Here is a 12,710-nt window from a genome sequence, read left to right on the forward strand (position 1 = left end):
CATTTCCCAACCTCTGGCAAACACTATAATAGTTTTGTATTTTTGACAATAACTACTGTATAAGAAGAATTAAAAAAAACAGGTAACCCATTTTAGGATTACTCAAAAACTCTGCTTAAACTTTCTATAGAATTATCAAATAAATGTCAGTGTTTCATTTATGCTATTTTTCTAGGTCCGATGGTGTTTTTAATTTAAGAAAATGTAAGTTAGCAATAATTTAGAAGTCTGACTCTTTGGAAGAAAGTTATGAAAGGGTTGAGTACTAGACGTATGGGGTCAGATAGTTACCAACTGTAGTTTAATTCATTATTAAAAACACTATGTTCCTTTTCTTTTTCATAATGCCCTATATAGAGCTGTACAATTTAAGTCATTTAAGCATGAATTTTTAGAAATAAAATGTATCGCTTTACGTTAACTTCTGTTCAACATCAATAACGACAACTAAGGTGGATCTAAGCTAGTTAGATTAGGAGGAGCTTAGTAAGTTAATGTGATCTACAATCAAGCCTTTATTTTATTATGTGGTTCCCCAAATTGCTCATTGGTTTCAGTCAAGTTGTTTGAAATAAAAAGTCATTACAGATCTTGACAATTGAATATTAGCTCATTAGAAATTGTAACCAATTGCTGATAATGGCTTAATGAAATATGATATAGGATAGATAAACTTTGAAGAGAAAGGAAGGCAGCCTGAGAACCTGTGTCAGAGGAAACATCATTTAGTTTGGTTCTTTTATTTCAATGAGATGAACAGAGGATGGGTGAATTCAATGTGAAATCCAAGACAAGATTCAAGGAAAAGAGAAACAGAAATGGATAAAAAGGAACAGATCTGATTTACTGAGTGTTTATATAGGTCATATTCTGTACTAGACTTTTTATTTTCAATAGACTATACAATCATCAGGGGAGTCATGAAGAATAAGGAACTGTCTAATTTAATGTTTTACCCAATAATTCCATGAATAAATCTATCCCTTATAGCTCTTTGCTCATTTAATGAGAAGTTATTGGTTATTTCCTGCAATATATCACTTTTTTTCTGGTGACTTTAAGTCTCCTTGCCATGGTATACCACGTTCTCTGACAGTGCCTTCTTTCACTGACTCTGACCCTGGCTGTGGGCTTACTTTTCATTATGAGCACATGCATACATTCATACATGTGACACAAGCAAAGGCCCCCAAGGCACTTGTGAAATTGTACTCGCCATTTATGATACTGTACTTGGTTTTGTATCTTTGTCTGGTCATGGGCCAGTGCTGGAACCAATCTGCTCAAAGGATACAGGAAGTTCATGAAGGAGGACTATGACCATCTGACCTTGAAACTGTGCAAGAACAGTCAAGAGCAGCAATGCCCAATTAGTTTTCTGCTCCCCAGGATGCTTGAAAGAAACTAGCTCTGACACCCAGAAAATTGCTCAGTTGACCTGTAAACTTTTGAGTGGTAATAAATGATAGTTACTTAAGACACTCCATTTTTTTTTGGATTGATCATACAGCTTTATTCTGGAAGTAGACAAGCAGCAACACACCAAATATTGTGCTACATACTGAGAATTAAAAAATAACAAGTAAATGGCCCTGTTTTCATGATGTTCATTTCTGGTGAGATAGCTAGCAGCATTGGCTAATGGTTTTAATCACAAGAGTAACAATAATGATACAGGAAGCAAGAGGATGGTGCATGAAGCCACCTGAGACACTGTGGGAAAAGAAAAGGGCATTTTAACAGGTTCTTGAAGAATGAAAAATTCCTTTATTGCAAGAAAAAAACATTGATGATATAAGCAAGGGTATTATCTTAGTTAGGGTTTTTATTGCTGTAAAGAGACACTATGACTATGGCAACTCTCGTAAAGGAAAACATTTAATTGGGATGGCTTGCATACAGTCCAGAGGTTCGGTCCATTATTATCATGGTGGAACATGGCAGAGTGAAGGCAGACAAGGTGCTGTAGCTGTAGCTGAGGAAGCTACAGCTGTATGTTGTAGACAACAGGAAGTAGTCTGTTACACTGAGAGAAACGAGCAAAAAAGACCTCAAAACCCACCCCTAAAGTGACACTTCCTCTAATAAGACCACACTTACTTCAACAAGGCCACATCTCCTAATAGTGCCATTTCCTTTGGGGACCATTTTCTTTCAAATCATCACAGATATGTTCAAAGAGAGAGATTATATCAATGGGAAAACCAAGAAAAAACGTAGGAGGCGAAGCTAAAGCGGTTGATTGGTTGGTTGGTAAGGTATCGACATTTTGTAAGCAATTTGCTTCTGGAGTACTCAGTGAACATTTGTTTTAACTGTTCATGATGAATGTACTATCTATATCCTGTCGTAAACTATGTCCAACCAGCCACTTCTATGAAACCATCAGCATTGATATTACTGAAAACTCTGTATTACAGTACAGACTTATTGATGAAGAAGAGACAGTCTCATGTGATTATTAGTTGTTATGTGACCCGATTCCTGGGGAATTAACAAATTCCTACTCACCCCAGATAGGGAACTGACAACAGACCAAAGTATAGATCCTACCAAAGTCCAAACTGGGAAACCAGTGAGTTTATTGGTGTTACTTACAGGAGTGTAGGCGGAGGCAGTTACATACAGGAGCAGAAATGATATGAAGACAGCTTCATTACAAAAGCCTACCCCGACATGGGTGACAGTTCATGAAAGCTGAAACCCTGGAGCTCATTTTACAGTCAGCAGGCAGCTTGGCAAGGTGGAGGGTTTCTCTTCTAGGCAGCTCAGTTGGACTAAACCTCTTCTAGACAGATGGGTTAGTCTGAGAATATCTCTTTGCAGTCCTTCCTCTTTAAGTAGTCCTTGCTGCTTATATGTGCTTGGGGAATGAGGAAGCTAGTGAATCTACTTAGTTTTATGGACTTCCTGAAACATTTGAGTTGTTTACCTCCTGATCTTAATGAGTTTCCTGGTAGTATAGAACGTTCCACCTTTCTTTGGAGCATCCTCAGTCTTAAGGGTCTTCCCTCTGAGATGGAAAGTTTTATCTTGGAGGAAATTGCTATACCACATTAGTATAGTATTATTCCACTATGACTACTTAAAAATATATTTTTAGAAATATTTTGTAACTCTATGTAGAACCATGATTTACCATCCATATTAACCATGTTTTTTTTTTTTTTTTCATATGTCATAACTGTTTTTCTGGAGAGGTCATTTTATCTTAGTCATTCCCTTTTTGGTATCTACTAGGCCATTCTGTCTTCCTTCAATATACATAGTAACCTTGATATTGTTGTACTAGCTTAGTTTTTATTTCCAATTGATGTAACTATAGCTATCTGGGAAGAGGGAACCTCAATTGAGATAATTTATAATTTCTTCATAACATCAGCCTGTAGGCAAGTCTGTGATACATTTTCTTGATTGATGATTGATGTGGAAGGACCCAAGTCACTTTGGGCAGTGCTACCCCTGGGCATGTGGTCTTGAGTTGTATAATAATTCAGACTGAGCAAAGCATGAGGAACAAACCAATAAACAGCACTCCTCCATGGCCTCTCTATCAGTTTCTACCTCTAGGTTCATGCCTTGAGTTCATGCCTTTATTTCCCTGCGTGATAGACTACAAACCATAAAATGAAATAAACTATTCTAATTTCCTTATACCCACAGATAACTATAGTTCTCACTCCTTAACAAGGAAGCTTCTCTTTGTAAGAGATAAAGAAAATCATAGAAAATCACAACCAATCAAAATGCAGAGTTGTGAAGCCCAGTCCTAGTGGAAACATCTATAGTACAACTCCCTCATCTAAGGCTCAAGGATTATTGTAGAAGAGGGGGAAGAAAGGTTGTAAGAGTCAGAGGACCAGAAAGTTTGCTGTGAGATCGTGTATTCTGGGAATGTCAGAAGCAACACACATAAAGTCTCACCAACATGTCTGCCTTAGCATGAGCTGAATAGTCATGCTAACATGGATGGGGAAGGGGAATTCCCAAGGCCCCAACCCTACACAAAGATCTATAGGCAGCTAAGAAAAGGTGGGAGTGGGAGAAGTGGTCTTCCCCATGGAAGAGTACACTAATTGATTATCTAATACTAAATGATCAGCTCTGAAAATATACATACAATTAGAATTATATAGATGGAGCAGGTTCTATTCATGTATTTAAGGATATACAAGCACATATATAACACATACACATATAAGTATATGACAAAATGAATGAAAGAAGAGACCATGAATTTGAAGTGACCATGGAGGGCTACATACGAGGGTTTGGAGAGGGGGAAATGGAAGGTTAAGATGATATAATTACAGTATAATATCAAAAAATAAAATAAATAGTATAAAAAAGTGGGTCTTACCCAAACCACAAAATTCTACTCTCTTGGGTTAAAAAAAAAGATGAAATAAAGCCTTTTCTCCTCAGTTGATTTTGGTCATGGTGTTTTATCACATTTAAGATCATACTAGATCTTACCTAATAACCAAGGTTACAGGTCATTGCATAGCCAGTGCCAATCCATCAGAGTGCACGTGGTCCACATGATCCCGGCTTTGTGTGTGTGTGTGTCTGTGTCTGTCCTTTTCTCATTCTGTTGCCACCCTTAGCCAGGGTTCTAGGACCCAAGCTGTGCAGGATGCAGCAGCCTAGACTCACTAAAGTGAAGCTTCCCTTTGTTGGGACAATTGCTGGTCAGCTGGAGCTGAAAAATCAACTGTTGGAGGAGACTTGCATTATTGAGGCAATGCCAGCCAGGCAGCGTTTCCCTAGGGTCAGCACACAGAAGCTAGAGTCCAGAGAGGACTGAGGTTGTACCTCATGTTGGCAGCTGAACTTGGTAATGTATAGTGTTTCCTAGATGGTATTGGTTTTCAAGGCATAAAGGGTTATGGAAAGTAGCTGAAGCATGGCTCTAAGAGAGAGGCCAGGACAGAGTAATGGCTGTTGTTGGATTTTCTTTCACTCTTTTTTTTGGGGGGGTGGGGGCTGCCACCCAACTCCAAAATAATTACACACAGAGGCTTATTCTTAATTATGAATGCCCGGCCTTAGCTTGGCTTGTTTCTTGCCAGCTTTTCTTAACTTTAAATTAACCTGTCTGTTTTTTGCCTCTGGGCTTTTACCTTTCTCTATTTCTGTATACCTTTCTTTCTTACTCTGTTGCTGGTTGTGTAGCTGGGTGGCTGGCCCCTGATGTCCTCCTCCTTCTCTCACTCCTTGATCTCTCCTCTCCCAGATTTCTCCTTCTATCAATTCTTTCAGCCTGTTAGCCCCGCCTCTCCTGTGTTGCTATTGGCCGTTCAGCTCTTTATTTATTTATCAGGTGTTTTAGACAGGCACAGTAACACAGCTTCACAGAGTTAAACAAATGCAACATAAACAAAAGTAACACATCTTAAAATAATATACCCCAACAAATGGTCGAGAGGCAGCCTTAGTGGCAGTAAGGCCCCAGGACTGAGGCATCATGAAGAGATGATGAGGCTTGGGACAGATGAGGCTTGGGACAATGCAGCAGGGTCAGAATTCTTGAAGAAAGCCCTGGAGAGGTTATTGGTGAAGGTGCAGCCCAGGTGCTGTGGAGACTCCAGTATGCTGGAAATGTCAGTACTGTGGGATGTAGCAGGAACTTAGAGAGTCTTATTAATAAAATCAAACCTGAGCCAGGTATTGGGGTGAATGCTGGAAGATCAGAGAAGCAGAACAAGCCACAGCTACCTCACCTCGCCAGTTCCTCAGCTGATCCTATTTCCTTAGACTGGAAGGCTCTGAGTCCTCATCCAAATGGATCTCAGCTGAACTGCTACTCAAAAGCCAAAAGCTTAACCAGCCAAATGCTTCTAGTTTCTGGTCCTCACACCTTACATACATTTCTGCTTTCTACCATCACTCCCTGGGATTAAAGGCATGAGTCACCATGCCTGGCTGTTTCCAATGTGGCCTTGAACTCATAGAGATACAGAGGGATTTCTGCCTCTGGAATGCTAGGATTAAAGGTGTTATTTCGGGGAACACAATACCACCACAGTGGGATAACTGTGAAGGACAGCAGTGGGTGTGGAGTTGAGCTATGCTGAGCCTACGAGACAAGCTGTGCATGTTTTGGATGGCTGAGCTGGAGAAATGGAGCCTCTTAGAGCTCAGAAAGTTGTGAATGGGTCCCAGACTTCAAGCACTGAACTTTTTACGCTGTCCAATTTTGATTTTGCTTTGAGTGTGAACATGCCCTGAATCTTCTATCTTGGAGTAAGATAATATTTAACTTCTTTTTAAATTTTATTTTTTTACAGGAACCTTTGAGTTCTTTATATTTTAGGTATTTTAGTGAGACTGAACGTTTGAAGTGTTTGGATTTTTTAAGACTTTAAAAAGTTGTAATGTTTTATATTGTGATATTGCTATGAATATGAGATCTTAGACATAAGCAAAGAGAGGAAAAATTATAGTTTAAGAGTGATGTGTTTGTGTGTCGTATTGAAAAGGGGTCAATCGTCCTGTCTAGCTTTTATTTTAACTTCACAAAGGAAGGCTAAGATCACTCTAGAAGAGGGAATCTCAACTGAGAATATGCCACCATAAAATTGGTCTGTAGGCAACCCTGTGGTGCATTTTCTTGATTGGTTATTGAAGTGGAAGGGCCCAGCCCACCATGGGAAGGTGCTACCTCTGGGTAGGTGGTCCTGACTTATAAAGAAAAGTAGGGTGAGCAAGGCATAAGGAGTAAGCCAGTAAACAGCACCTTTGCATCAGTTCCTACCTTGACTTCCTGACCTGACTCTCCTGAATAATGAACTATAAACTGTAAGCTAAAATAAATCTTCTTTCCCACGTTACGTTTGTCATTAGTTGCCTTAGCCTGTCTTCAGTCCCTGGAACTGAATACCACAGAAGTAATTTATAAATAGCTGAAGTTTATTGTTTGCAGCTCTGGGGTCCGGTGTCAAGATGCTGACATCTGCTGAAGGCTTCCTGACTGTGTGGTGGAGAACATGAATCACATGGTGAGACTTAACAAACTTGTTAGCTGACATATCCATTTTTCATCTATAAAACCATTACAGCACCCTCAAGGGTCTTCATCTTCATGGTCTTATCTAGTCTTTCATCCCAAAGGCCTCATCTTCAAATCCCATTAACACTTGACTTAGAGGGTTGATATTCTAACACATAAATTCCAACATAACAGAATCATAGTGGATAATGATTTCAATATCTGTATGTCTCATAAAAGAAATAAGATGAGTTTTGGCTGACATGTTAATAAAGCAGAAGTAAACAATAACAAGCCTAATGAGAATGAAGATGTTTAAAAATTTGCTGGTTTTGATGACATCTGTGCTTTTCTCTTCAATTTATCAGAATGGTGACTCAGTGCTCTTCTTAGTGACCTCAGCACCCATAAGTTCCTAGAAACTCCTAGTGTGGTATTTATTCAGGAACATGTGATGTAAGTGAAGAAATAAGTGAAAACCATATGGTCATCCAGCAGAAAGAGACACGTGACTTTGAGGATACCTTCACTGTTAGTTAGGCTACTCCCTCAAAAGCAGGAAAATTAAGATTGTGTTTCATAGAGTGCTAATATTTTTTTCAGTGGCAAAATGTACGAAAGTTCTTCAGGGAAATTGGGTTTTACAGAAGATGTCAAAATAATAATTTATATGTTGTCTCAACCATAGGACATCTCTTATCAGTTCTCCCTACACAGCCACAACAAAATAGTTCCAGGACATCTTGATGGATGGAAAGAAGCAAAATATAAGGACTTGAGGCTGCTCACCTCTTAATTAAGTGAACTTGTGTTCAACACAGACAAAATTAAATGAATCAGTTTTAAAGCAGAGTTGAAAATTCCAAGTGGCCTTAAAGTAAGCATCGTCTTGTCTGGTCATTTCATGTTTCTTCTTTATGGATTTCAAATACACGTTTTTTGAATGCAGTAGTTGATTTTTAAAACCTCAGTTGAATTTTATTCCTTCTAAAAATCTGTATAAATATTTAATCTTATCTGTTTTTACTGCTATGGATTTCTTCATCCCTGTCTTTTTTTTTTTTTTTTACTTGTTTTCCTCTTAAACTTGGCATAATTTTTTTCTTCATTTACTTTTATATTCCTTGGGGCTTATATTTTGAAAGACAAACTTTTTGTTAGTTGCCTTGGTGCTGTGGCAGTTTTTAAAGCCCATGAGATATATTTTTTAGCTTTATCTGTCTCTGGTTCTTTCAATGAACTCAAGACACAAAGAATTTAAACACGCCTTAACACAACAAACAGTAGCAATTGAATCTGCAGGACCCAGACAATGAAAGAGAAAGGACATTTCCTCTGTCTTCATGGCTTTCATTATATGTAACATGGTAGCTGTGTAGTTTTGTGGAGCTGAAAAACATAATACACCTGGAGAACACATAGCAGTTCGGGTTGCGTGGTGTTATTTGTCTGTTTAAAAAGCAGGGTGGCTAGGATGAGGTGTTTAAGTGGTTAACGTGATGAACTGCTACAATGCAGGGTGGCTACCACGGACTTTGGAATCAAATGCTGACTGTGCTGTGTGGAATAAGTTTCCTAAACTTATTGTTTTGCTTCCTTTTAATCTCCTTTTACTTTCTAAGGAAACATTTGGAACAGCATATCAATGGCAGGACCTAATAAAACCTTACCTTTGGGCAAGCTTCTTGTGTATAAACCCAGAGCCTGTAGTGCCAGGCCTTTCTATTAGTATCATCCATTTTGTTAGCGTTTTTCCAATTTGTCTTGTGTTACTAACTCTCAGTGTACTATGCCTATTGTAAATATTTAAGCATTACTGTTGACATAAAGATAATACTGACAAATTGAGTTAACATTTCTGCTGAGGATTACCGACCATGTGTAGCCCAGAGCAACTTTGACACCCATACCAAGCCCTATACTCAGGCCAAATTGTGTTTAGTCTACAATACAACACTGTTTCTCAAATTAATTTTTAGCTTTGATTTACACAAAACATGAGACAACCTTTCTTGCATCAATTAATTGTTTGACTTTGCTAATACATTTCCATTTTAACTAGATTATGTCTATATCAAAGGCAAAAGAATGCATGCAAGATGTTGGTATCTTGGGTGTACACAGCCACTCGTTCTGGGACCTCATGACTATGTGATTTGATGAGTAAAACACTCCTGCTTCTTTGAAGTCTCACCTGAGGCTGCTCTCACATCGCCATACCCCAAATTGTATACATGTTTCCTGTTATGATTGGTGTTAGCATTATTTAAGTGCACATTAGAAAAACAAGTTGAATTTTATTCATAGGACCAGCACACATTCAACAACAAAAAATTAGCAAGGGAAGTGAAGAAAGATTACCAAAAAGTGGCATTTCCACATTTGCATTAATATATTTCTGGTAACTACTAGAGGATTCGGCCCTCAGATTAGCTGAAAGCAGATCATGGGCGTGTTGACTTGTAAATCAACCTTTCATATTAATCTTTTTTTCCAGGTTTATAATACAGCCACCATGGAAATGTATTTAGAGAGGTTTTATTGTAAATGTCATGAAACTCCTGATATCTCTTTACTATGGAGGCATTTAGGAATCTCAGTCCTTTCAGACCCCAATGTGTTAATGAATTAGTATGAACAATTCCCCTTGCTGTTTTGATTAAATTCTCCTTCCATAGAAAAGCTTAATACTGTCAGATTGATGGAGTTCAAAACACACATTAGTTTGAGTTATTTCCTTTTCTCTTAGTTATTGGACTAGTTTGAAAAAGCATTAACAAAAGCCTGGGTTACATCAGGAAGGCAAAATTATATTTTGGTGAAATTGCATCTTCCTTAATTAATTTGCAATTTAATTTCCCTCATTGCTTCAGCCCAGAGCCCCGGGACTCTATTTAAAATGTAGCTCACTCCAAGAAGAAGAAAGTTATCTTATTTAACTTGTTCTAATAAATGATTTCTGTATCTACTAGTTTGTTTCTTAGGACTCATCCTCCCCCACCAAAGAAGTTTCTAAAGTGGCCATTCAAGAAAAGGAAGCCTTGAACTATTGCTACCCTCAATGTTATGTTTTGCTATATATTTCTTTTCAAACCTGTTATGTGAGATTACTATTTTTCCTTTGAATGCTGTAGAAAATTAAGGCATTAAAATAGAAAATTTAATTATTGAAAGAGCTTCATTTCCTAAAGTAGACTGTTACTCATTTGCATCCGAGTGATGAGAATTAAGATGCTTTGAAAAGATAAACACAAGCTAAGTATTAGATTTTGAAGTGTCTGGCTAATGAGCTTGTCAGGGAATGGGTGATGCGGAGATGTTAATCATCAATTGGATTGGGCCTAGAATCACCTGGAAAACTCGCCCCTGGGATGTCGGTGGGGAATTATATTAATTAAATTAGTCAAGGCAGGACGACCCACTCACTGGGGGGGGGCATTGTGAGAGCAGAGATCTGTGTAAAACGGGCAGAGTGACCTGGACACTAGCATTTGTTGCTTTTCTTCTGACTGTGGACATCAGCAACTGCTTCCAGACCCTGCTGTCTTTATTTTCTTGCCATATTGGACTGTACTCTGAACAGTGAGCCAAACTAAGCTTTCTCTTTTATTCCTCCTAAGTTGCTTGGGTGAGGATGTTTTATCACAAAAACAAGAAAAGAGACTGAGACAGAGAGCAACTTCTTATTTTGCTATTTTTCAAAAAGGGAACAAATCATTATGGAGATCCTTTAAAAAAAAACGTAGAAAAAGAACTTGTGTGTGGTCCAACTATTCTGCTTCTAGCTATATGCCCCAAAGAAGCATAAGCTTGCTTACTGTAGATTTACCTGCACACACAAGTTTATCAAAGCATTAGGCACACTAGGCAAGCTATATAATCTGTCTAGGTTCCTGTACACATGTAGATGGTTAAGAAAGTGGTAGACATATAAAATATATCCATTTATTTTACATTTTATATTTATTTTTAAATTGTAGGTATGTGATTGGTCTGTGTGGGATTATGTGCACATGAGCGCTGGTGTGTGGAGGCCAGAGGCATTGGCCCCCCTGTAGCTGAAGTTACACATAGTTGTAAACTATCTGACATGGGTGCTGAGAATGGAATTTGGGTCCTCTGCAAAAGTAGTATGTGCTCTTAACCACTGAACTATCTCTTCAGACCCCCCAAATAGAGTGTTAGTCTTAAAAAGAATGAAATCACATCATTTTCAGGAAATTGATAGGTTGAACTAGGGATCATCCTGTTAAATAAGATAGGCCAGGCTGCCGGGTAGAGGTGGTGCATGTCTTTAATCTCAGCACTTGGGAAGCAGAGCCAGCAGGATCTCTGTGAGTTCGAGGCCAGCCTGGTCTACAGAGTGAGATCCAGGATAGGAACCAAAACTACACAGAGAAACCCTGTATCAAAAAACAAACAAACAAACAAACAAACAAACAAGATAGATAGGCCAGACTCAGAGAGACATTATATCACATTTTATCTCATATGCATAATTAAGAGAGAGAAAAAAGATGCGAAAGTAAGTGGGGAGGTGCAAACCACCTGAGGTACACAAGGGGAAAAGAGAATCAGAGGGGAAGAAAGGATAGTTATGGGGGTGACTATGACCAAACCGTATTATACCAAACCGTATTATACGCATCTATAGGAATGCCTATACAGTTAATGTACATAAAGAGAAACAAAGACACTCAAGTTAGTAGTCACTTGTGAGGTATAAGAGTCTTGAGGTCTCAGATGCCTGAGGTTCCAGCTTCATTTCTCCAGAGCAAAATCTGTGAGGTCTCAGATGCCTGAGGTTCCAGCTTCATTAATCCTTGGAGACATCTATAGCCTTCTACGGGGACTCAAATGGCTTTGTTGAGACTCATCAGGCTTTGGGACATCAAATAGCTCTTACAAAACAGCAATGTTTTGAAGAACCAGAAACAGATGGATTGAATTTCCCTTGAAACACAATAGGATTTAAAAATGATTGGGTGAAGGAATACTGCCAAATCCACAACTTTTGGAAAAGGATTTGAGATATTTTTTTTTTCCAGCCTGTGATTGTTGGTGGACTCACTGATCATGGTGCATTGACAGAGGATGATGCAAAATTTCACCTGCCCTGGAAAGGACCACAACTGAGTCAGGTTCTATGAATAGGTATTTAATGCCTGACTAGGTCACAGACTTCACCTTCCAAAATACATTCTGTCCTCACCTGACATGCAACTCCAAGTTTTCACAGTAAAATATGAACAGAATGAGTAGTATTTTCAAGCCTTAGCATAAGAACAAAATAAGCTGTTGTCACATATTTTTGGGTATTGAGTTGGAAGAAGGACCAAAAAAGGACAAGTTCCAGGGCTCTGGGTAATTGAAGTTATTAGTGACAAAGAAGAGTCATTTTGTATGGTGTTTTCAAGGCTACTACCAGCAATAATTGTTTCTATGCAAACAGTATAAGTTATAGGAAAGAAAAATAAAGAATCAATAAATTCTTATGACTGATGTGGCTGATGCATGCAACTGGAACACGAAAATGCCATGATTTAAGTTCAGTTAATTGGGCTATACTATGTGATCTAGGTGATGTAATGACACTAATAGCTAATTTCGCTGAGTTATTATTTGTTACTGGGTACAGTACATGCACATTTCTGTGAATCATGTCATCTCATCCCCCTGGCAACCCTATAAAACTAACAGATTTATAATAACAGATTGA

The sequence above is a fragment of the Peromyscus eremicus genome, chromosome 11 (genome assembly GCF_949786415.1).
Source record: "Peromyscus eremicus chromosome 11, PerEre_H2_v1, whole genome shotgun sequence".
NCBI lineage: Eukaryota > Metazoa > Chordata > Mammalia > Rodentia > Cricetidae > Peromyscus > Peromyscus eremicus.